The sequence below is a fragment of the Trichoplusia ni genome, chromosome 10 (genome assembly GCF_003590095.1).
Source record: "Trichoplusia ni isolate ovarian cell line Hi5 chromosome 10, tn1, whole genome shotgun sequence".
Lineage (NCBI taxonomy): Eukaryota > Metazoa > Arthropoda > Insecta > Lepidoptera > Noctuidae > Trichoplusia > Trichoplusia ni.
The window spans coordinates 6,724,323-6,748,596 of NC_039487.1; the positions used below are offsets into that span (position 1 = coordinate 6,724,323).

Genomic DNA, 24,274 nt, shown 5'->3' on the forward strand with positions numbered 1-24,274 from the left:
CGGATGTGCTTCTGAGGAGACATATTTAATTTATAAAAAATACATATATTGCAGTTATGTATTTTTAGCCCCTGATGCAAAAAGAGGCGCGGCGCATAAGTTGGACGTGTCTGTCTGTCTGTGACATAGCTTCTGAACGGATTAAGCGATTTCAATCAGTTAGTTGTCTTTTTTGTATTTAAGATGTATTATGATCAATCTTGCGCATGCTTCATAAAAAAAATATCTTCAGATTCAAAATGAAACATAATTTTACATCATCGAGTACCTGATAAAACTATATGTAATTAAATATATAAAAATGCCCTGAAAACTAAATGAAAATCTGTCCGCGAGGGATTATAAAGGAATCTTTTAGACCATGAATAATTTTAAATGTAAAAAGTAGTTTTCGAGTCATATCCTGTAATTAAATTGCATCGAAAAAAATATTTTTCTAGCCTGATCGTGATTCGTTGAAGAATTTTCTTGATGAAGGGAATTCTTAAGTTCTTGAAACAAATCAACTGCATCGCATTATTTTTGGGAACACAGCTTTAACGCCTTATCTTTGAATAAAACTGCATTTACTCTATATAAATAGTTACTAACTCATGTCAAATCCTTTTAGGAACAATCTATTATTCAACCTATAAAGTGAACGACCGCTCGCTTCTATTAAATTTGGCTGGGTCTAAGTTTAGACCGGTATTGATTTTAGACCTAGGCTGAAGCCGGATGGTCATTTGAAATTCTAGTTGCTACAGTCGTTGGTATATGTAGGCACACATTGAGTGTTTGTTTATAATTTTGGTTAATGTTTTTACTGAATATTTCTGTAATAGTAGAGGTTAACTGTCGACTTGAAAAATAAACAGACGACCACAGTATTCACGTAAAATTATATTAACTTCATATTATTTACATGAGCCAAGATTCAATATATATATTCCGAAACTGTGTGTCTTAGTGCTTGTAACTAGCTTCTTTCTAAAACAATGGCAAACGAGGAATAAATTAGTAAAACTTCCGCTTTAAAAATAAAAACAAGACTGAACCTAAACCTTAGACCCAAAATTAGTTGGGCGAGGCCGGGATGGTGATGACGAATTGATGATTTAGCAGTAATTAATTACAAACGAAAAAAAAAATCTTTAGTTGCCACATTTCATTGCTATTGTTTAAACTTCTCGTACCTACTGTACATCATCTCGTAATGTACATCAAAACACTCTAACTGCGGTTAGCGATAGGGTTATTACATTTAAGAATTCCGGCGAGTGGCTAATTGCCCCGTAATAAATAAATTTTACACTTTATCAGCACAATAAAGCAAGTAATTCTAACTACCATTATCACACAACACTCTATGAATGACAAACGTTTCTTTTTAGGTACAAAGGCCTATTTTCCAGCTACTAATATTCCAATATAGCTGTAATATCTATTTCTGCGAACAATGTATTTGTGTAGCCGACACTATTTCTAGAAACTAATCAATATTGTAGCAGTTATGTTGCATAAGACATGATATAACAGATTTAAACGATCATTTTCGTTTCATTATAATGATAAATTGCTAAAGAACGGTTTACTCACGCTTTTTTACAGTTATCGTTCGCAAGAGGAGTCCTTTATCATGAGCTAACTAAGCAGAAGGCGATAGTCTATCACTAACTTTTTTAAGGAATTATCAGTATTATAATTCAATTATGACTATGGTAACAAAAGAAAAACTCATAAAGCTATAATACTGCCCCATATTTTTCAGGTCTCTATATTTGAGTCAAACCCAAATGAATATTATCTTTACTGCATCGATAGCCGTCGCGAGGTTTCACTGGTTCGTTCCCGTAAAATATTTCTATGATTTACGAACGCCCATTCTGAGTCTGAACATCTTCGTGTCTCTCTTTCATAAAATTCCTTACTGCTTTTTTATTTACTCCAAATAATTTCTTAGTCACGTGGTCTGTTAGCCTAAGTCCTTAACAGACTCATACCATCCAACCTCTACAATTTAAAAATTCAACCCAACCCCTACACCCTTAAACTCTAACCGCAATCATTACTGCCCACTTCAATCAGGACTCGAACCCACTACCTTTCGATTCAAATGATCGTCGTCACTCATTAAGTCTGCCTACCCCTTCAAAATTAACAGTCGAAAGGTTTCTTACATTCTCAACGAAGTGTAAAAATGGGGGTTCTAATACCACTACCAATTATTTTAACCACCCAAATGTGAATAGTTTAATTACTATGGAAATTGTGTGTGTGTATTTATGTAAAACCACGCATTAATTTCCCTAAGTTGATGGGGAACATTTTCTGTAATCTATTTCCTAGGCTCTTGAGAAATCTTTTCAGTAAACGGAGATTCAACGGCGACCTGGCCGTAATATTATTGCGGGCGTGCAAGAGAGTTGGCGATTTACGCTGTGTTTGTGCTGTCAAGCTTCAACAATCACATCAGGTCCTTTCAGCCATATTTTTCGGTAATTTTCAGGTGGATTATGTAAATACGAGGTATAGCACTTTTCAGTTTAAATAATAATAGTAGATTCCTTTTTATTTTATTTTTCGCTATAATGTCTGTATTCTAGAAGTGAATTGAAAAACAAGAAGAACAAGCTCTACCCCGCCATACGGCCCAATTTCATGCAATCAATGTACGATTATCAAAACAAGAAAAAAACTAAGCGCAAAAAAGTATATGTCCAAAATTTGTCATCAACATTTGAAATCTCTACTCCACCCCTATTTCGAGGGTTGGACTGAACAAAGAAATTTAATATTACCATTTATATTAATAGCTATTGTATAGCCATAATGTATACAGCTCTTGCTAAGCGTATATTTTGAGGGTTGTTTGAAAATAAAGCTGTTTTATTTCGCATGTTTTCATTACGAAACTATATTGTCAAAAAATACTATTAGGATTTGTGGAATACTGGAAACAGCTTTGTCAATATTATGACAAAAAAAATATATTATTCGACTTACTTTTTGAAATATCTTTACTTTTTTAATGACTTCCACAGTTTTAATGTAATATTTGTGTAGCGAGGGGTATTACAAACATTCAACTCACATGCACAAAGACAACCACGTACGTGTATTTATGACCAAACGCCAGCAGGCATAAACACTCCCCAAACATATTAAGCACTCTTAAAACCAATCGCAAAACACAAAAACGTCACGTTCACGAAAATTTTGACAAAAAAAATCCTTAATTAATGCTAAGAACCCAGTTCGTTTTCAAAACATAGTTTGTGCACGCGAGCAATTATTTTACACACCCCTTAGTGGGGTGACCCCCTATGCAAGGGGTTGAGGTGATTTGTGAATCAATACGTGCATACTCATTGCTTAGATTATGTCTGTTTTGAAAACGTTTGTATGTTGTATACTGTTGAATTATGAAGAAAATAGTTTTAATTTTGGATTATATAAATAATTCGCATTTCTGTCGGTTAGTCTAAGCTCAGGCTTTGATTGTTTCACCAGATAAAGGGATTCGTACGAAGTATCTATATTTTCGAATAAATATAGGTTTCAGGGTTGGTTTATTTCTCTTTGCATTCAAATCTCTGTACTTAGAAGCACTAGAAGTTATAATAGAATAAATTGATGCAGAAATGTACAGGAGGAATAAAGCCATGACTTACGCCCACACATCTTTATATTGCATTGCGGGCGTGGAACGACATGTATTGCGCTGTCCCTCTTTCACAGCCATAATTATATCATTTATTTATTTTATTTAATAATTGAACATAGAAAACATAATATAACAAATAAACATTTAAAATTCTATAAACAGTTTCCAATCGGCAAAGGGAACAGGATTTGAGCCTCTTCACGATACCCGCCGTGCCCACAAGTACCTCCACCTGAATCAAACTCTCAATCCAGACTAATTAATTAATTCTGTTACACATTAAGTCATTTTTAAAACACTTTGAAAGTGCTTGCCAACGCCGTACTTGAAAAAAATGCATAAAAATCATTGTAAAACATACTATTAAGACAGATAGATGTTCACCATATAATAACAACGTTTCGTTGTCGTCGTCTAGACATAATTATAATAACACAAACATTCCTATAACAATTCAGATCAATATCCGAAACAAGAATTCTAAATCTATAACAATCGATGACGTTCGTAGGGGGCCATAAATGTCACCGCGAGTGGCCCCTGTGCGTCTCCTACGTCATGGCGTGACGTCACTGAGTGGTCGCCATGATTGATAGACTACATGTCTTGTGGACTATGGCGGTTTAGACAGAGTGTTGGAGCCAAGTCATTGGGTACTTGAGTGTATTGATTGGTTTGAGTTTAATTAATATAATTTTAAGTAATGGATTGTAATTTGTTTAGTTTTAATTTTAAGTAAGAGGATTTAATGTCGTTAGACGTCGTGGTCTATGGATTTGTATGCATGAACTGCAGGTTTCATTCCAACGACCCCAACTGAGTTAACGAACTAATGTGGATTTTCAAAGCTCCATGGCGCATTTATTTATTCTAAGGCACCACCGACAAACGGTGAAGGAAAACATCCTGAGGATTCCTGAGGAAACCTAGTTTCCAAGTATCAGAATCTGGAATCGCTACTCCGCAGTGTGCTGGCATGGTGATTAATGCTCATACCAACTTTGAAGTGAAAGAACTCAGATGCGAGACGCTTATAGACCGTGGGTGAAAATGATTTTGTAGACTTTATGGACAAAATTCTTTTTTTTCCAATGGCAATGAAAGCAAAGAATGCTTAAATTTAAACTATCCATTTTTTTATTCCTTTTATGCATTATCTTATCTCCATAAATAAATTATCTTTAAATACATCACCCTCACATACCACGGCCATAGTTACGATAGCTTTGCCATTAAGATACAAAAAAAACTACCCTTACAGCAGTTTGTTTTGCGAAGGGATCGAGGTTCAATTTCCTGCTAAAAGGGACGAAATGTCCCTGGCTTTTATCACCTTACCCCATACTCTATAGAAACGGGGGTCAGAATAAGTAATAAAAGTCGGTCAAGTGGCACACGCACTCGTAGGGTTCTGTATAAAGTAGAAAATATACAATTTATTTGGCCTTTATTCTCATAATATTTGAACTAAATATTTTGTTACAATATTGACTTGTTCTTGGGTTATATTTTAAAGATTTTTTTCGAAACCGAAAATTATTGTTTTGTTTTTTTTTTTAATGCGATTGGTGCACAGTTTGAAAATAATCAACTTGACTCATTGCGAAATAGAGAAACCAAAATCAAAACACCTCGAAAGGCCTATGTCTAACAATAGACAATGAGAAACTCAGTTGATTCATTCAATAATTGATTAAACTGGAAATGAAAATGTTTGATTTATAGATGAAACACTTAATTATAATTAGTGAAAATTAAGACTTTAATAAAATACAGATTTTCATCAAATTCAGATTATGTATCATGAGATTTAATCCAGCAACAGACAGACCAACAAAAGGGTACCGAAATATTACTACATACACCGTCGATACCCTACACTTACGGAACCCTATTAAGAGTATTGGAAACACGAAACTTAGATTAGATTAATTAAATGTTCTAGTATATGACGCGCAAGACGTTACCACGATTGTACTTGATTAAAAAAGTTTTGCCACATCGAGTTCGGTTGTATTCTTGCGAAAGGGACGGAGTATTCGAAGTTCCAGGAATGAAACATGTAGGTTTTTGTTTATAGTATATACTTGAGCTTCAAGACTGTCTCACTATTGGTTAAAGTTCATTCATTGCAAGAAAGTTGAATAAAGAGAAAAAAAAACTTAAACATCAATATATCTTCCAAATTGATTCCTCCGTTTAGGAGGCACGGTACCACAGACAGAGACAGCGGTTAGATTTAAAGCACCCCTCTTAGAAAAAAGCGCCTGATCTAAAAATGAATGGACCAATTTTTGTAAAACATGACTAACGATCAGCGCTGGAAAATCTTGATTCAAAATTAAAACTTCATTATAAATCGGTTTCCCTGTTGCAAAGATATGCGTGCCACAGAGAAACACAGAAAAGCGTCGGCAGAAAAAAGTAGGGAGATCAGCAGGATTTCTACATATTAAAAATTTAAATTTAATTACCATTGATCTATCCGAAAAAAATTGGTAATTAAGCATGTTTCAGTGTGAGTTTAGTTAGCCGCCGAAGAAAAATATCAAACAACAAAATGTTTGTGTTCAATTAATGTTGATAAAATAAATGTTCCAAAATGTTTTACAAAGCCAAGAAACATTTCTTTAAAATGTCGTTTCTTTATCTTCCCCCGTTACAATGCTTTTCTCAAAAATATTTTTCATTCCTGTGGTTATCAATCAAAATTAAACAAACAAGAAACTTGACAGACTTGGGGTGCAAAAAGACATTCCCTCTTGCATCCAGCTTGACGAAGTAATAAATTACTTTTCCATCTTCTTTTCACAATTTTTCTTTCTCTGTCAACGGTACTGCTTTCTCTCCAAGTCTAGACCACCATACATATTTATAATCAAACATGCGAAAAAACCTAGTACAGTCAGCAAGACAAATGAGTGGTTGTTCAAACAAAACTCCCTGTTTCACGACGCGACGGCAAACAGTTGACGCTTGACAAATAACGTTCTTGTCTATGCTACAAATATGGCGGCCGGTTTTGAAAAAGGAATTCTTTTTGTTCTTTTTTTTAAAGCTAACAACGGTTTCGGATTTTTGCAATTACGCGTGTTCCTTTTTCGTTTTCCTAATTTGAAATTGTGGAATGGTTTTTAGGTGGCCAGTTTATTTAGAGTGCGATAAAATATGGGTAGGTTGGTTTATTTTTAAACTTATATTTTGAATGGAACAAGGAACAAGTTTTCATTAAATTAATATGAATATTTAACTAATTCAAACCGATTAGAATCTACATGGTTTAACCTTCGTCCGCATGAAGAAATGCCTTGACACGATAACATTAATATTCTTCAAGTAACGGATAAGAAAAAATCTAGATTGGACTCACAAAATGAAAGAATGACAGAATAAACATACTTGAATACTTTCTCCTCACAAGATTTGTTCATTTTACTTCGGTTTTCAACATACAGCACAGGTGAATACGGAATTTTCTTTTTCCATAGGTTCCCCTTTTTAAAATTCAGAGTCATCCCCTACAGGGGAGCAAAGGGTGCATAATAAACGTCATGTCATGCCCGATGCATTTAAATTTTATTAAAAGTTTTAGTTACTTACTTGAAATTATGACTTTCTGACATGGCAACTTTTTAGAAGAAGAATGTTTCCTGAGATTACTACTTAGCAAAGCTAGAGGAAATGTCAAACCGCTGAAAAAAATCTTTTTTCTTTGCTCATATCATTTAATAGCAATTTTACTGCTGCCATGTATTTAAAGGCTAAATCACTCCGCTCGTAGATCGTGCTGCAGAAAATTCAAGTCCCTACCGGACCAGCGGGACAGTCCGAAAAGGCTACCACTTACCCCGGCCCCGGTATAACAAATACTATAATAAACGAAAGAACAAGGGTTGCTTTAATCGTTAAAAGTCTGACACACCTTTCAGCTCAACCCAAAACTAATAATCATTTGAAGATATCCCATCCGAAAAAAGGACAACACAAGTCATTATAACAGAGAAAAAACGCCTTAAAACCAAACCTACGCTAAATATCCGTCATAACACACATACCTACACAATTACACACAAAGCTAATCCGTCATAAGCCGGATAACCGTCACCGGTGTCATCCGGGCCGGATGGTCGCCGGAAATCGATCGCACGGCTCGCAGACGAACTCATATTGAGAGTAAATTAGATTTCGTATAGTTTCCCTCAAATGGAATTGCGATGGAAAGTGTTTTCAGTCACAATCAATGTATATCATCAATTCTATATTATACATAGCTTTTTTATTACCTACTTGTCTTGAGTGTTACTGTTTGGTACAGTCTACAATAAAAGTTGTTGAAAAACAATATAAGAAATACGGGATTATTGTAAAGAAAGTCTTAATATCTAAGTATTCAAGCTACTTTAAAATGTAATCATTTATTCTATCTTCTTTTACATTTTTTTTTATTGGGAATGCTGGACTCAGCATTTCTTTTATAACTATATTTGTGATCCGGATTTTTCTTAGGAGTATATTTCTCACTGTAAAATTATAGTCGAAATTGTTTGATATTGTTTAACTTCAGATGAATGCAAAATGAACAATACACATTATTTACAGAACGAGAAAAAGGTATCTTCATACCTTCCAAAGTTAAGCAGAATACAGACCAGCTTTTTGATCATGGGCAGAGTCGACCAAACGCTTCTTGATAAAAAAAACTGGTCACCATGTCCAGAAACGATTCAACCTCAAAAGGCTGGCATTTGTTTTGTACCTTTAATGTTTTTGATATCTCAAATTTGTCAATTTCATTGTGAAAATACTTCTAAATACTAACAATTGCTTTTAACCTTTTCTCTTAACCACAAGGAGACCTTTCGACAAGCTACGTTGAGTTTGTGGTTGGAAAATCTTATATCAGCTTTGTTCAATTATCGGTTTACCTAATGACTTGGTTTCTAGTTAGGGAATTCATTTTTAGAGAAATCGCAAAAGGAAAGTTCGAAATTATGGCTTCTGTGTAAAATAAAGCCTTATTTGCAATAGAAAATAGCAATAAGGAAAGGCAATTGTGTTTAATTTAGCTTTGATTGGGAATCTACTACTAGACTATTATTATCATACTAATATTATGTGTTGTGTGTGTATGTTTGATACTTTTCCTCGCTCAAACGGCTTTGATGATATTTAGTCTGAACGTAGCTATAACCTTAGATTAACTCATAGGCTTCAATCCGATTTCGTTAAGGAGGGTTATATTTTTTAGCTACAATCGACTTTCAAGCAGGCGAAGCCGCAAGCTACAGCTAGCTATAAAGATAATACTATAACTTTCGTGAGACAGATTTGAGACATCGTAACCCAACCTAAAACCTACCAAAAATGTTGCCAAAATTAGTTATCATCTATAATAGTCTCTTCTGAAGACAAAAATGAACATTGAAAGCAAAATACATCGTCTATGAAAATTTAAAATCTAGAGCCTAATGCCGTTCATAAGATAAAGCCGTAGTAAAGACAGAGGAATTGACAGTACTACGGTTATAGTTCCGTTTTTAATCTTTAAGTAACACGAAGACATCCGAAGTTACCCGAAGCTATCCGACTACTCTAATAGAATTCATCACAAAGCTCGTGAATCACAAAGAAAGAGCAAGTACCAACGATGGAAGCAGTAAATACTGACAAAGACTTGAGACAAACACTTAGACGAGACGGAGATGCATTCCCAGACGTGTTACTGAACTTTCATGAGTCATCTGAAAATCCTAGATGTACCAACTTGTTTAGTGACGACAGACGGATATTTTATATTTTTGTTGATAGGATCAAAGTATTTTTTGTGTATTTTCAGGAGATGACATGGAAAATGTAATAAACTAGTAAAAAAAACTAGTATTGATTTATTGAGGGAAGAGGAAAATTGATGGAGTAATAGAATAGTATATTCTTTGTTCCACACCACAGATGCATAAGTATCTACAAGATTCGATAAAACCGGTATTCAATGATCACCCAACGTAACACGTCCCAAGTAAGCCATGATAATTTTAGATTTTCGTATTGTCTGCTTTTTCTTTGATTAATAAATAATTAAAGTGTTTTCATTGCTTTCTAAACATATTAGTCCGTTATATAAATGAACGCCAAAGTGCGTTGGATGCGTTGCGTACGTGAACTCAGTTTGTCTCTGCGTTTACAATATGGGTAGAGATAAGCAGTTACGCGCTTGTTACGCGTTCCGAGTGTTTTAACAGATACGGTACGAAACATAAATGATTAAAGCTGTTTTCATTTCAAAATTACTGTCAAAATACGTCACAAGCCGTTATCAAAAGTATCTTAAAATCATCATGAGAAAAAAGCCCAGTTATCCCTCGTAAAAATGGCTTTAAATTATAAAAACTCCATAGGACTCCATAAAAGAGATATTTTCCGAACATAATACGCGTATCACAAAGGAATAACATCCATTAAAAATGGGTATAAATGTGTATATTTCATCCCTATGACGTCACGTGTGGACCCAGTGGTCAGTCAAGCAGAAGTGGAACAACACTGCTGTGATAGGGGATGAAATAGATTTGCTTTGTATTATTTTCATAATAAACTAATGTCTGTAAGGAGGTTAAGGCTGTATAGTTTAAAGGGGAGAACTGAAGAAGGTTGTGGTTAAAGAAATCTGATGATAAATTGTTTTCCGATTATATCACAACCTTATACAACAATGAGGACTGTTTTATTTAATAAGTTGCATACAAAGGTATGAGAACTAGCTAAGTCAGACCTTAAGCTATAATATGTAAAATATAATCCTAGGCTATAAGAAGAAATGATATTCTTATTGATATGATTATGAATCAATTTCAGGACTGATCATTGAACTTGGCATAAATATAAATCCCACTTCTTTTGTCGTTGAATTTGGCTCTCATTTCACATACTCTCCAATTTTATTTCAGAATAATGTATCTAGATGAACAGCACAAATATAACGATAATGGAGTACGTCACTCTTAATTCACGTACCAAAAGCTGACACAGACTTTAGCATAGCTTTTGCTGGTATATGTCACTCACATGCATATTAAAAAAGCTCTAGTTTTCAGGTGGTTCACGCGGCGGCGTCGCGACAAACACTGCGGTCACGGGTTATATAATATGCTAACTACTGCAAAGCCTTTACTCGTTAATATTTTACGTGCAAAGAGTGGACTGAACTGTTGAGTTTGCTAGAAGTTTGCAAACGTATAGAATTGATTAAACATTACATTGAAGAAGAAAATTATTTGAATTTGATTTGTATTACAATACCATAAAAAAAACTAGGGTTTATTTTCCAAAATGTGCTGTTTTATTGCTGTTTTCCACCACCTCGTCTTCAAGTGATATTATTATAGTTGTAGGAACGTGACAGCGCTCTACACTGCGGAGAGCGGCATCTCTTTTCCACACCAACACGTGGCGATAGGCCCCCACGACGATAAAAGTCCTATTTAAAAAGGCTTTCGCCAATAACCTAGGCAACATATAAGTCTGCATATTATTACAAACTTACATATTATTACTGTAATAAGTCAGAGACTTCTAATAAGTCTGTTTTCCAACAATCTGTACTGAGTACTCAATATCATAATTATTTTGTTTAGTTATTAGCTCCCCCGTATTTATTGAGATCGGAAAACTATTATAAATCCATTTACGAAAGTTATTGTTGTAAAAATCATAACTAAATATTTCATAAACAATTTTCCATTTCCCCTATTATTTCATCCATCTCAAATCTTACAAAAAATTCGTATCTTTTAGATAGTAAAAGTTTGTGCTCAAAACTTCACATAGAAAACCTTTTTCACCTTTTATTAAAAGATAAAGTAATTAAAAAAGATAAGACAGACATTTGTTACAGAGAATTTAAATCTTGTGATTTAATTACTTTCTGGCAGTTCCAATTGCTAGAGTAATCTCATGAAAGGCGATTGTCAAAATGTTGAGTAGACAGGCTAATACTGAAAATATTCTTTATTATAAAAGTAGGAAGGTTAAAATCCCCTTGGCATTTCCGTTCGTGCTAAAACAGATATTAATTCTTGATTCAAAATGTATAGGGTTGAAAATCGTTTAGCAGTTCTATTCATAGTGCAAAGGTAATACTGATATGAATAGTCTGTATTCCAAAGCCTTAAGGTCGGAAATCGTTTATCAATTTCGAATCAAAAAATGAGAAAATTGTTTTATATAAAAACGTTTATACTAACATGAGTAATCCGTATTCCGAGTCATTAGGGTCGAAATTCGTTTATAATTTTCTGGTCAGAAAATGAGAAAATTGTTTTATATTAAAAGTCAGACCAGTAATGGACAGCTAATTAACGGTTTATCCAATTCGTTAATTATAATTAATGTTGGTTTCGTTCTGCTAGTTTTATTTTTGTAAAAGGGTGTTATGTGTTGTTATGTTTTTGTGGTAGAAGTATTGTTTTTCGGTACGTGAAATTATAAATTTTTCGCAACTTAATTAAATGTTAAACATAATGTACATATTCAAGTACAGAACTTAATTTTAGAATTGAAATTCGTTTATATTTTTTCAATTGGTTTTAATTTTGACCATTAATAGAAGAAATATTTAAGTCTAAATTTGGTCTATTAGTAATAATATAAAGTATAAAATAAGAATACTTAAATAATAAGACACCCTAAATTTTCTTCTTACTTTTTACTTTAATTAAAAATAATAATGTATCCTGCAAACATACATATTATAACAAAACAATATGTAACAGGCGCTGCTAGATGCATAAAAAATATTTTACAAGAAATGTTATGGGTCAGCAACCTGACGTCAATATCAATCCTCCCCTTGTAACCCCCTCCCCCCCCCATATCTATTACGTATATTGCCAGTAATAACAGTACTCACATATATTTCTAGTTAAAGTAAACCTTTATGGTTTATTCATGAGGTTTGGGGATTTATACAAACGATATAGAATTTCATTACAGGTATAATTCTCAGGGGCGAAATTCCACACATTTGAGAAGAGAAAACCAATTATTGTGCTAAAGGTTTCTTGAAGCTTGAAGTGTAAAGGTTTCTTCAAGACCAACTTAAAAGTTGGTCTTGAAGAAACCTTAATTTTACCTAATATCAGTCGATGAAAACAACCAGTCTAAGTAAGGTGTATCATGTTGCTCAGGTAACTGAGCTGAGGACGTCAGATAGGCAGTCGCTCCTTGTAAAACACTGGAAGCCAACCCCAACATAGTCTAGGAAAACGCTAGACTAACGATGATGAGACAAAGTTGTACCATTATCTATGCACTAATTGCACGGATAGCCGAGTGGTCGAGGTCACCACGACAAACCCACTGAGCACGACGCCGACGTGTCATAGATTCGATCCCCGCGTATGACAAGCGTTTGTGTGATCCACAATACTTGTCCTGAGTCTGGGTATCTTTATGCACGTGAATTCAATTTTTGTGAAAGCCCCACGAAACAAGTATTAAATTCCCTACAGCGTCGTTAATAAGTACTAATAACCGACGAAAATTTGCCTTTTTTATGGAGGTCACAAGACCTTAACTTTGTTTATCGTCTGGGCAAGTCCTAATCAACCTAATTACTGTCATGTCAGTTGGTTGTCAACCTTAAAACCTTGACACAACACGCCCAGTCGGCAAACAATTATGAGCTTATGATTAAATTAATGAAATGTGAACATGGGCTCATTTATCAGAAGGTAACTAACTAGCGAAAGGGTTAAATGAAATAGTTAAGTGTTTTTTCGGTGGTCTGAAGGTCATTTTTTATTGCTCTGAAAGCCTTTGATTTGGTTGGAAGGTCAAGTGAGGATTTATTTTTGTTTTTACATATTTTTTTTTAATTTGTTCTGATAATACTCAGGATCCTCGAAACAAAAAGTCAATTGAATGTACTGTGTACTTACGAAGAGCGAGTACTATACATATAGTGACGTCAAATGATAATTCAATTCAATCAAATTAAAGCGATTTACAAAAATCAAGTAAATCATGAACTTTACAACTATAAATGTCATAACGATGATAAAACTTCAAGGTATAAAAAATCCCTTTTTTTAAATCGACTTCCGCAGCAATGTATTTTTGAAAACGTTCAAATCATATAAGCAAAGACACCCAGACTCATGACAATCCTTTATTTCATCAGTATTTTACTAAACCATACTTCTGCCTACCCCTTCAAAGAACAGCATTAAAATATCTAATCAAATCCGTCTAGTCAGGTACGTAAGCAGTTTAAGAAGCCTTACGGAGGCAAGCGGAGTCAAGGCCGGCCTTAATAGCTCGGCAAATTGCTGCAACACACACAACCCTCGGCTAATCATATTATAATACAGATTTGTTAAGGGTAAGCTTTATGAGGGAGAATAGAAAGAGAGGGAAGAATCGTAGAGATGCCTTTTTCCTGTGGTGGGACAGAAATAGAATGATGATTAAGAAAGATCATGAGATAATTTTGGATACCTTGCTTTAGCTAGGAATTTGTTTCAATTAACTACTAGTCACATTGTTTGTCCGCAATGAACTAAGAATATACTTAGCCGATTTCAATCAAATTTGCACATCGTGTGCTGCTTGATCCAACTTGAAAGATTGCATCAATTATAAATAGTTGCAATAATATTTACTTGCAAATTATTTATCTAACCTACCGTACTACCACACGGACGAAGTCGTGGGTAACAGCTAGTGTAATTTAATCTTAATAGATCAGTGGGTGTATGTTCCTAATTTTTCTGGATTAAGAAGCTACTTCAATGATGTAATAAATTAAATATGTCAAAAGCTTTTCAAAGAAACATTCGACTCAGATAAAACAATAGTCTAGCGATGTATATCCCAGCGCTGGGCAAACGCCGCTTGGTAGACATATAAAATGTTTAATGATGTCGCAGAGTCTAGGTTGGCAAGCTTTGGTTTTATAACCCTAATCATTCGTTTTATGGTCTCCATAAAGAAGAATGTTACTACCTAGCAGGAGCAAGGAGCTCCGCTATGGAAAAGAAAACGTTTTTCTTCATATTGTGTAGTAGCTAACCAACATATGCTTGCTTTGTAACAGTTAACAGGTGAGAGGTGAGTTACTGTCTGGGATTTCGTAAGCGAAGGGGTGAAACGGAACTTTATCAGAGATGGTCCGCTGTCTGTCTGTCATGGATTGTGATAGCTCTACATTTGAAATTTTCCTAATGAGGTATTTCTTTTGACGATGTAGCGAAAAGATTAATGATTAAGGATAATTAGCCTATAGCTATAGCTAAAAGTTAAAATCGAGGTTAAGGGACGTTGTAGTAGTCATAATAATAAAAACCCAACAATAGGAAGAGGCTAACCGAACCTCTCTTTGCAGTATCTTAAAAGGTTTTGCGTCCGTTGGAAGATCCTCAGGAAGTTATAAGAAAAAATGAAATATCAATGTTCGAAGTAAATTGAATTACCATCCTCCTGATTTATTCAATAAAATAATAAAGGGACTTCCAAAGGAAATATTAAGACTCAAAGATGAATCTTGAGCAATCTGATTTTGAGAAATAGAATATCATTTCAAAGATGATTCTGCTGATCTTATAAATTGGATATTTTGGGATCACGTTATAATTTCCATGCTATTCCAATAACAGAGATAGCTCGACTTGGATTTTTATAGTAGCCTCTGCCTATAGCAGAACTTTTTGTTTTGTATTCTTTCTTAAATAATTAAGTCAATGTATTTAACTAATTGCCAAAAAAGGTTAGCTGCTGTGTTGGACGAGGATGTCTTAGTAGTTGAACTTGTGTTTTCATCATGAAACGGAAAATTTCAAGTTCAATGTACGCTGTAGCTTGGAATTTTCCATCCCATTCCTAACCTCCCGAAACGGCTTTAGTTAAACCTTACTCATTTTCCCACACCGACTTGTTTACCTTTCACCAATCATTAATGTAAGCTTACCGTAAAAAATCGAATGCTTGGCGTTACTTAATAACCCGAAAGCGGGCAACCGCTTTACTTAATGATCTGAGGAAATTGTTGCAAGCATCGTTTGTCAAATTTTATATCACTGGTCATCGGAGAAAACGGCTTCTGACTCATTAACTCGAATATTACCAAAATCAATTCTTACGTTACTAATAGCAACAGAAAACTTCTTGAAGCAGAGTACATTTAAGAGTATCAAACTCATTTGAGAAATATATGTTTTTCCTTCATCATTCATAAAAAGTTAATCAAAACTTAATCAGAATAAATCGACGTAGAATTACGTTATTGATTACAAAACAAAAAGTCCAGCCGAAAGCATACAAAAAAAAAATATAAAATGCTAAAATCCCTATCAAATCACAACAGCAGTTTTTCCCAAAAAAATACAAAAACAAGAATCTCATTATTTTCTAAAACGAAAAAGAAATATGAACTCATGAATTAATTATAAACATTTCCATTATTGTGCGGTGTGTTAGGGCAAAAGGTCTTGCCCATTCTATCAACAATATATCACCCTTGGTAACCAACCCTTATGTTACGGGCTCCATGGCTCAAATAAACGTAACGATTTGATAGTGAACCTTCTTGCTTGTATTGCAGCAAATAGGCCTTTGTCTCCAAGTAAAATCAACCTAACTATAATATGGGGACTGTTGGGAAAATCCAAGATTTGTGTCATCAGGTTTCATTGTACTTATGGATTGAAATTGAACATATTTTTTGTAGAGTTTCAAAGAATAACATAGAATACTAATGGTGTAATATGCAGATATAGTTTTATTAGTTTAAATGAATTTCATTTGTAGGTATATATTATTTTAAGTCATTAGCTGTCTCAAGTCCTATATTCAACATGTAGGAAAGAAACATATTTTTAATTTATTCAAAATATAAAACTATGTTTTAATTGTGGGAAAGCATGCTTAGACAGTTGTCTTTAAACGAAGCTCAATGCTACATTGAAGTAAGTAAAATTAGTTAAAATCGAATATTCAGGTAGGCATGTCTAAGGTTTAATTAAGTATCTAAAGAACGTTTTAATTTTGAAAGTTTTAACAACAATGCAGCAATATCGATTTTTATAACAAATGCCTTTGTATTAATTCACATAAAAACCATCTCTTAAAGCGGTATGGAGCGTTAAAACAGCACATATGTTGAGGCATTTGTAATTAGAACTATAAATAATAGTTTTAAAACAGTTATATAACCCCCAGGTGGCGAATTCTGGAGGCCAATGTCCTTGACACGGGACGGTCGGGCCAGCGCCTAGAGCGGCGTTGCGGCAAAACCTCACGAGCTCCACGTACCTGGGTTGGCGTAGTTTCCGTCGTCATGTCGACCTCCACCGACGCCAATCTACTCCTCTTCTTTCTTTTCTGACATGTACAACAGTCTCTGAACGGGGACAGCGTAACACTACCCTTCAATCACACCGACATCGCCGGGATATCGATTTTTTGTCCCACCACTCGCGAACGATGTCTCAGATTAAAGTTCTCACTAACATTCTCGATACAAAATGATTTAGAAAAAAAAAGTAATCATACGAATATTGATTACAGATTTTATATTCGAAATGAACGCGGCTCGGCCTCCGCCATTTTCCTTCCGTATTCGAAAACCGTGATTGGCCGTTTCACTGTTAGTTCTAGCGGAAAATGACTTCTAAATAAATACACTAAGCGACAATCAAAGCGGAAACTATACACTGCTTCTAATAAATAAATAAATATGTAAGGTTAAATAATTGTTTTTCGTGCAAGTTGTTGCGTTTGGTAGCTCACCGCGGGGGTGTAGAAGAATTTTGCCGGCTTTGGACGACAAGTGAGTTGGGTGGGGTGGTGAGTGCTCACTGCGCCTGCGCGAGGGACTGTACGTGTGTGCGTGATTTGCGTGCATCGTTACCAACCTAACTTGAGCCCTACAACCCCCTGTGTTTATGAAGAAGCTCGTACAAGTAGGGGTTGCGATTCCCGGTACTGGAGCTCAGTTTTATCTGGTCATGTTGTATGTATTAATACAATCGATAATGTAGAGTCAGATGTTAGGAAATATCAGACAGAGAGGGGCCTACAAAGCTTGATACAGAATCGCATAGGCAGACAATGGCGTTTATAGGCAGAACGAATGTTCTAAAAAAAGTCTAGGTGCTGGCGTTAGGTAATGAAGATTGGTATCTATCTTACTTATTGAGATTGACGCAATTCTAAAATTTGATTATCAACGAATTACAAACTTCTTTGATTTACTACTGTCACTCAGAATTTGTTGTTTACGATGATTTCATGAGATAATATTATCTTGTCATGTTTTCTGTCGGTTGTGACTTTCGGAAACGAAATTGTATAAAACCGAATTACTGTGTGTACCTTTCAATCTTGTATTGAAATAATTTCTCAGAAGCTTATAGAACTTAATTGTTGAACTTAAAAAATGTTTTGTTGGTTTTTGATCTATTGACAGTTGACAGTTCAATGTTATTTATTCTACGCGAGATAGTAAAAAGTTTTAATCGGTATTTGACATTGAGAATAAGAATCTCGCAAGAAAATATATGAAACAGTCGTCAATAGGTGGCTTACGATTTCGACTTCTTAAAGTAAAATTGGCCATAAAAAATACCCAAAATAAATAAAAAAAAATTGAGAGCCTTTACCTAAAGCTAAAAATAAAGGTTTTTCATTAAATACAGCCGTTTCGAAGTTAACTCAAAATAACCTATATTAAGAGCTATTAATTTTGACTAATTTGGGAGCGAAACACCGGGGTTGATGTACGAGGTTAGGGTTAATAAAAATATACTTAGGGAAAGCTTTTTTGATGTTTTTTTATGACTCGGATTTTTGTCTAGTGGTAATTTTTGTACATGATCCCAAATTGTTAATATTGTGTTAAAAATATACATATCTCGAAATAAGTTATTTAAAATGTAATTCGATAATTTATAAACTTTGATTGATAGTTTTAAAATCTTTGATCTTTTATGAAGTCAGGGGGAAAGCCTGGTGTTTGATGAGGTGCAATACATTGCCGCGAACCGGTTAACGTAGGAGGCGTTGCACGGCGGTTCAGGTGTAGTTAGTAAGAGCCTGACACTCTCCACTTCCTCTCCTAAGGAGGTAGGTTTCTATGAGGATTCATTCGATATACCAGAAAAGAGGGGATATCGTGACCGTCACCTTAAAGCTACATCTATCCAAGTAGACTTTTACAGAGCCCACTGATACATTATTATAACTATTCTCCAATCACGCATACAAATCAATGTAGAGGCCATGTAGAGACGACAGAATATTTTTGACCACCAAATAAAGACTTTACAGTTCTACTCCTTGATAATTTTTGCCTTCAAACCGCATCTAGATACAACCATGATACATTTTCTTTTCATACAAGTATTCACTTGCCCCTAAACATGCAACACACCGGTCGTCACTTCCACTCTAGATACTTGAATATTCAGTAAGGAAAGGTTGACGGAACTACGTCACAACACAAGGTTTCTGTCATGTTGTCGTGTTTCCGCCTTAGTACTGCATAAGTAGAAGATGTAAGGGGTATTTGTAAGGTATTTCTTGATGGATATGGGTAGAGGTGGGTTGTAAGTCATCTGTGAATATATAAGGGCAGATTTTTTTTTTTTGTTTTCTCTGTCGACTTCCTGTCGTTTTAAATTAACTATTTTTGGATGTAACTACAACTTGACTGAATTATTTAATGTATGTGTTTGCATCAGGATAGTTGACTAAAAGTGCATTCGACCAGAGGAACAGATAATCTGAGTTCAAGGAGAGCAGAGCGGTTGAGGTCTCCATTCAAAACCGAAAGTGCGCGACTTGTCACGAGTTCGATCGCCGCGTAGGTACATATGTGATCCACGAATGCTTGTCTTGAATCAGGGTGTTTTGGTGAAACGTGAATGTTTGTGAAACCCCTGCGATACAAGGATGAAATTCCTTAGTACTTAAAAAAAAGAGAGTCTGGTTATTTTTTATTATCCTATTTACTTACACCTATATTTCAAACAAAACAACTGACTATATCTCCCGACACTAACCCTTCAGCAACTATAAGCGAACATGTGCGATACTCGTTAATACATTGAAGTACATTGTAGTGCTAACAATCCATGTTTACGCCCTATGGATACCTTTAATCTCCGGTGAAGGGTTGTAAGGGCACTTCGAACCCTTTGTTCTAAGTGGCAGTAGGTACTTTCAGAGATATCTACCATTTCAAGCTATGTAGGCGGAAATAATGGAAATTTGAATGTTATTAAGCCTTTTTTTACATATTTTGGGTATTAAGAGATTTTCATATGTTCATACGATTCAAGCTATTTTGTCCTCGATTATATAAGTAATGTGTTTTTCTTTCATATGATAAAACAAGGTGTCGTTGTAATTGTGCGAGCGATTTGAGTATTTGTAAATGCCCATTACAAGTACTTTGAAGCGAACATTCATTACTTTTGTATTTCAGATTTTGAACTTATACTTTTGCTGTTGACTATCCACCTAGCAGCGTATTATTTAAAAGTAGAATCAGATTCACGCATGCGCTAACCGCACTAATTCAATGCCTCTACCACGAGATCTTAAAAATAGTCAATTGCCGTCGAGAAAGCGAGACACCGCTATACGCAATGTAGAGTATCATCTCCCTTCCGCATTTAACAATAATTTACTTTAACATTTTATGGTATAGATACAGGAACCTAATAAAAAGTAACAGCTGAATATTTTCCCGCGAATATAAATGTCAGTTATGGCTTGATTCGGGTCTATCTTCTGGCGTATCGTTTTTAGACGATATCCGGGTAAATGGGATTGAAACGAAATGTTCTGTTTTTTAGTGATAAAGTTGATTGGCTTGTAAAGTATGAAATGTCGATTTTAGAGAGCTGTAATGTGATATTAAGGTTTAAAGTTAGAATAGTCATCGCTCAAGTAATTATAGAATAGAATGTTTTTTATTCTATACTTAGAAAGGCCGATAGAAAGGTATGGAGGAAGATGACATGTTACGCCGACCCCAAATAAAATAATTAGGATAAGGGCACGGGAATGAGATGATGAATATTCTTTATTTCACACCACATAATATAAATATAGGATTCAATGAAGATAAATAGTTTCATGGTGTCACAATTTTAAAATGATTGAAAGTTTTCAGTTTCAGTGACATAAACTGTTCCTGTCAGCCAGTTAATTCAAGAAATACTCTTTTTCCGGATGGGACATCATCAAATGGATCCCGGTTTGGAGTGATTTTTACCTACAAACCCATCCATGTTCCTTTCTTTGGCCTTTGTGTATCTGGACAGCGGTAACAGACAATTCAGCTGGTCAAGAAGATACCTACTTCTTCTTAGTATTTCTAAACCGAAACATAGAACATTGATAAAATACGTCATTCTCTAGAATCTATCATTCAATGACTACATGTTTCCTGTTGTATTCATCATAAATATTATTCAATACAAAACAATTACTCATCACTTGTTTATCAATATTATTTTTACATTCAATCTTCTTTCATTTCTTATGACTCTTGTATGATTTTTTTAAATTAGAAATGCTTGAAAAACCGCAATATACTACGCACATTATGACAAGGAATAAACGACCTTAAACTTGTGCCAATTCACTGTTATTGTAATTTTAACAAAACTTTTATAGTCACAAATAAAAATATTATTACAAGTTGAAGAATTGCGTAGAGATACTTGGCTCTTTTCAGATTAAATGTTTTTGTGGGATTGGAATTTCTTTAGTTTATTCGTACGGAACTCCGGGAATTCCTTTCCCATTTTACCGAGTTTTTTTGGTTTATTATACTTGCGTTTCCAATTCTTAAAACTTATTTTTGGCTCGAGATCTCTCATCCCAATGAAAATGACGTCGTTCACGAGACAAAATCATTAGCAGATTTCGTTTGACCTAAATCGATATGCCCTTAATCGATTTATAATTAGTAAATGAACAGATGGGACGCCTGTTTACAATAACAGGTTTATAAATGACTTAGTATCGCCCACGGCTTCACCCGCTTCGAGTTTATTGGATTTAAGGCTAAATATAGCTTAAGTTTAAATTAAATCGTATTGTTTGAGAATCGTAATAAGATATTGATGTTTTCGTAGATTGATTTTCAACCCTGTAACGAATTTTTAAGTTGTTCGATTTTTTATATACCGATAAAAACTAATCTATAGAAATAAGTAACCAATATTAAAAAAAAAACATTCAGGTGCCGTGCAAATATAATAAATCTGTTAAAAAAAGAAAATTGGACCCACCAACATATTCATGATAGCAACATCGCCGCAATCTTTAGTTTTAATATTTTTTTGTTATAGCGACAGCAGAAATGCATAATCTGTGAAAATTTCAAAATTGTGGTTAACATGGTTTATGCAATACAGTCTGGTGATGGACGGTCGGACTGACAGCCGTATTTACATTTTAGGTACGGAATTGTAAAAAAACAAACTGTAGCATTTGTTTCCGATTCCTTTTCAGTACAATTTTATTCTCTTGTTCAATAATTATAATATTTTCGTCAAAAAAGATTTCTTACTCATTCCATTATGTAATAATGTCGATCAATCATATCATTAAAAAAACAAACATATTCAAACAAACACACAATTCCAAACATGCTATTGTTCTTTTGTTTCCTTATTAATTCAAAGAAAGATAAACACATCGCCTTTCACAAACAAAGTTTCATAGAAAAACCAATTGAAACTCCTAATTAATGGCCTTTGATGATTCAGACAAACAAACATCTTGTTATAATTCATCATTATAGTTACGTAACGATGCAATAACACGATACAAGTAGCTTTCATTCATCAAATCGGTAGAGTTCCGCATTCCAGTTTAAATATAAAAACCCTTAGCGATTGGTTGGAAGACTGGGTCCCGTATACAAAGTTGATGCAAGACACTCCATCGTTTCCCTGGGATACATCAAGCTGTTATTTAAATAATCAAATATACATACAAATAGAACATAACAACCAAATTGATAACCTTCAAAAATTAAATCAAATTATTGTAATTCATAAATCACAGTCACCTAAATGCCGTTCTTAAATAAATTTGTCTCTACTTTCCTTCTGACAATGAGAGAGATACCACAATAATTACTGGCAACATTTTACTAAGTGTTGCTGCTGTTATAGGTATTTTACTAATTCGTAAATGAGGAAATTCTTTAATAGCATGTACGACAGCCGAAAACAACGAAACAACTACAAAAGTGCGTCGTAAATCTATTAAGAACAAAATAGAGTGAATATTCTGTTAAAAAAAATGTTTACAGTCATTCTCATGTTCATTGCTTCATTAATAAGCAGTGTGTTAGAAAAATGACCAGTAATATGGCAATGTACGTCGAAAATAATTGGCAAAGCTCGAGTCATTTGTCAATCTTTGTCATCAGAGCGGTCATCAATAGCTGGCAGTGATAGCCATCATTTGTCTTCATTTGCTAGTATACTAGGTAATAACAACAATTACTCATAGAAAATACTCGGTAAATGTAATTTAAACTATCTAGAACACAGGTTTAATTACGTCAAAAAATATTTAAAACACAAAAATGATTGACGGAATAAAAATAATAAATCAAAATTATATTTTACAGATATCAGCGGTTTCAACTGACAGCTTCTATTGCCCTACATTTTTTACACGAGAAAATTAATACAAACATTAAATACAGAATACGGATTACGGAACTCTAAAAAACATCTGCACAATATCGATCTTCGATCGGGATCGGTCGTCGGCGCGGACGCATCGACGCTCATGCCGAACGATGCACCGACAAGCGTTAATTTTAGCCAGTCTTACTCGCGGTGTCAAAGATATCGTACGATAAACGCGTTACACAATTCTAAACTGGGCTGAATAAAAAACGCCGCGGCCGAAAAAAAAAACGTGGCAGAATTACGCGCGTCGTCGCCAAAAAAAACGGAAAGCGCGCGAAAATGAAAATAACCTGTGAAGTATTCATAAATTACAGATTATAATTATTATTTTTTTATTAAATAATAACCTCAAAAATGTGTTAAATATTATATGTGGTAATAATTATTTAATTCGAATGATTTGACTTCAGTTCGTTCTTTACACGAAAAGCAATGTTTTTCATCAGCGTTTTGCTACTGTGAAGTTATTTTTATGAGTGAAAATCCGATGTGTTTAGTTTTGCACGCTGCTAGTGGCTTCAGTAACATTGCGGTCGCGGTTACAACAGTGTATTCGTATCGTTTAACTGTGGAAGTTTAAGATGTCTCCGAGTTTCTAAGTTTTATTGTCAGTTTAGTGGTGGTCTGTGGATTTTATTATTGGTTCTAAGTGTCTTCGTTGCCTTGGATTTTCTTCGGCCGTTCTTCGCCGAGATTTTTTACGATTCAGGTATGTTTGTTTAGACTTACGTTGAATTTTTGTGTGTCGAAAATTTTGTAGAATTTTCTATTATCTTTCGTGAATTTTGATACACTTTTTTTTGTTCATTTTAAGGATTTATTAATATTTGATACGATACGTTTTTACGCGTAACTGTTAGCAAATTATCCTTACCGAACTTTTAAATTTTACCTACTTTGTAAATAT

At 34.3% G+C, this 24,274-nt stretch overlaps 2 protein-coding genes across 3 annotated transcripts in view; one reads left to right on the forward strand and one right to left on the reverse strand.

Moving 5' to 3' along the window:
- Window positions 1–24,274, reverse strand: part of LOC113498074 (ankyrin-3-like) — an 85,312-nt gene that overhangs the window by 26,975 nt on the left and 34,063 nt on the right. The window lies entirely within an intron of this gene.
- Window positions 23,744–24,274, forward strand: part of LOC113498075 — a 60,627-nt gene continuing 60,096 nt past the window's right edge. Inside the window, exon 1 of the mRNA XM_026877981.1 lies at window positions 23,744–24,076. The gene's annotated coding sequence lies outside the window, so the exon portion shown is untranslated. The remainder of the gene's footprint in view (window positions 24,077–24,274) is intronic.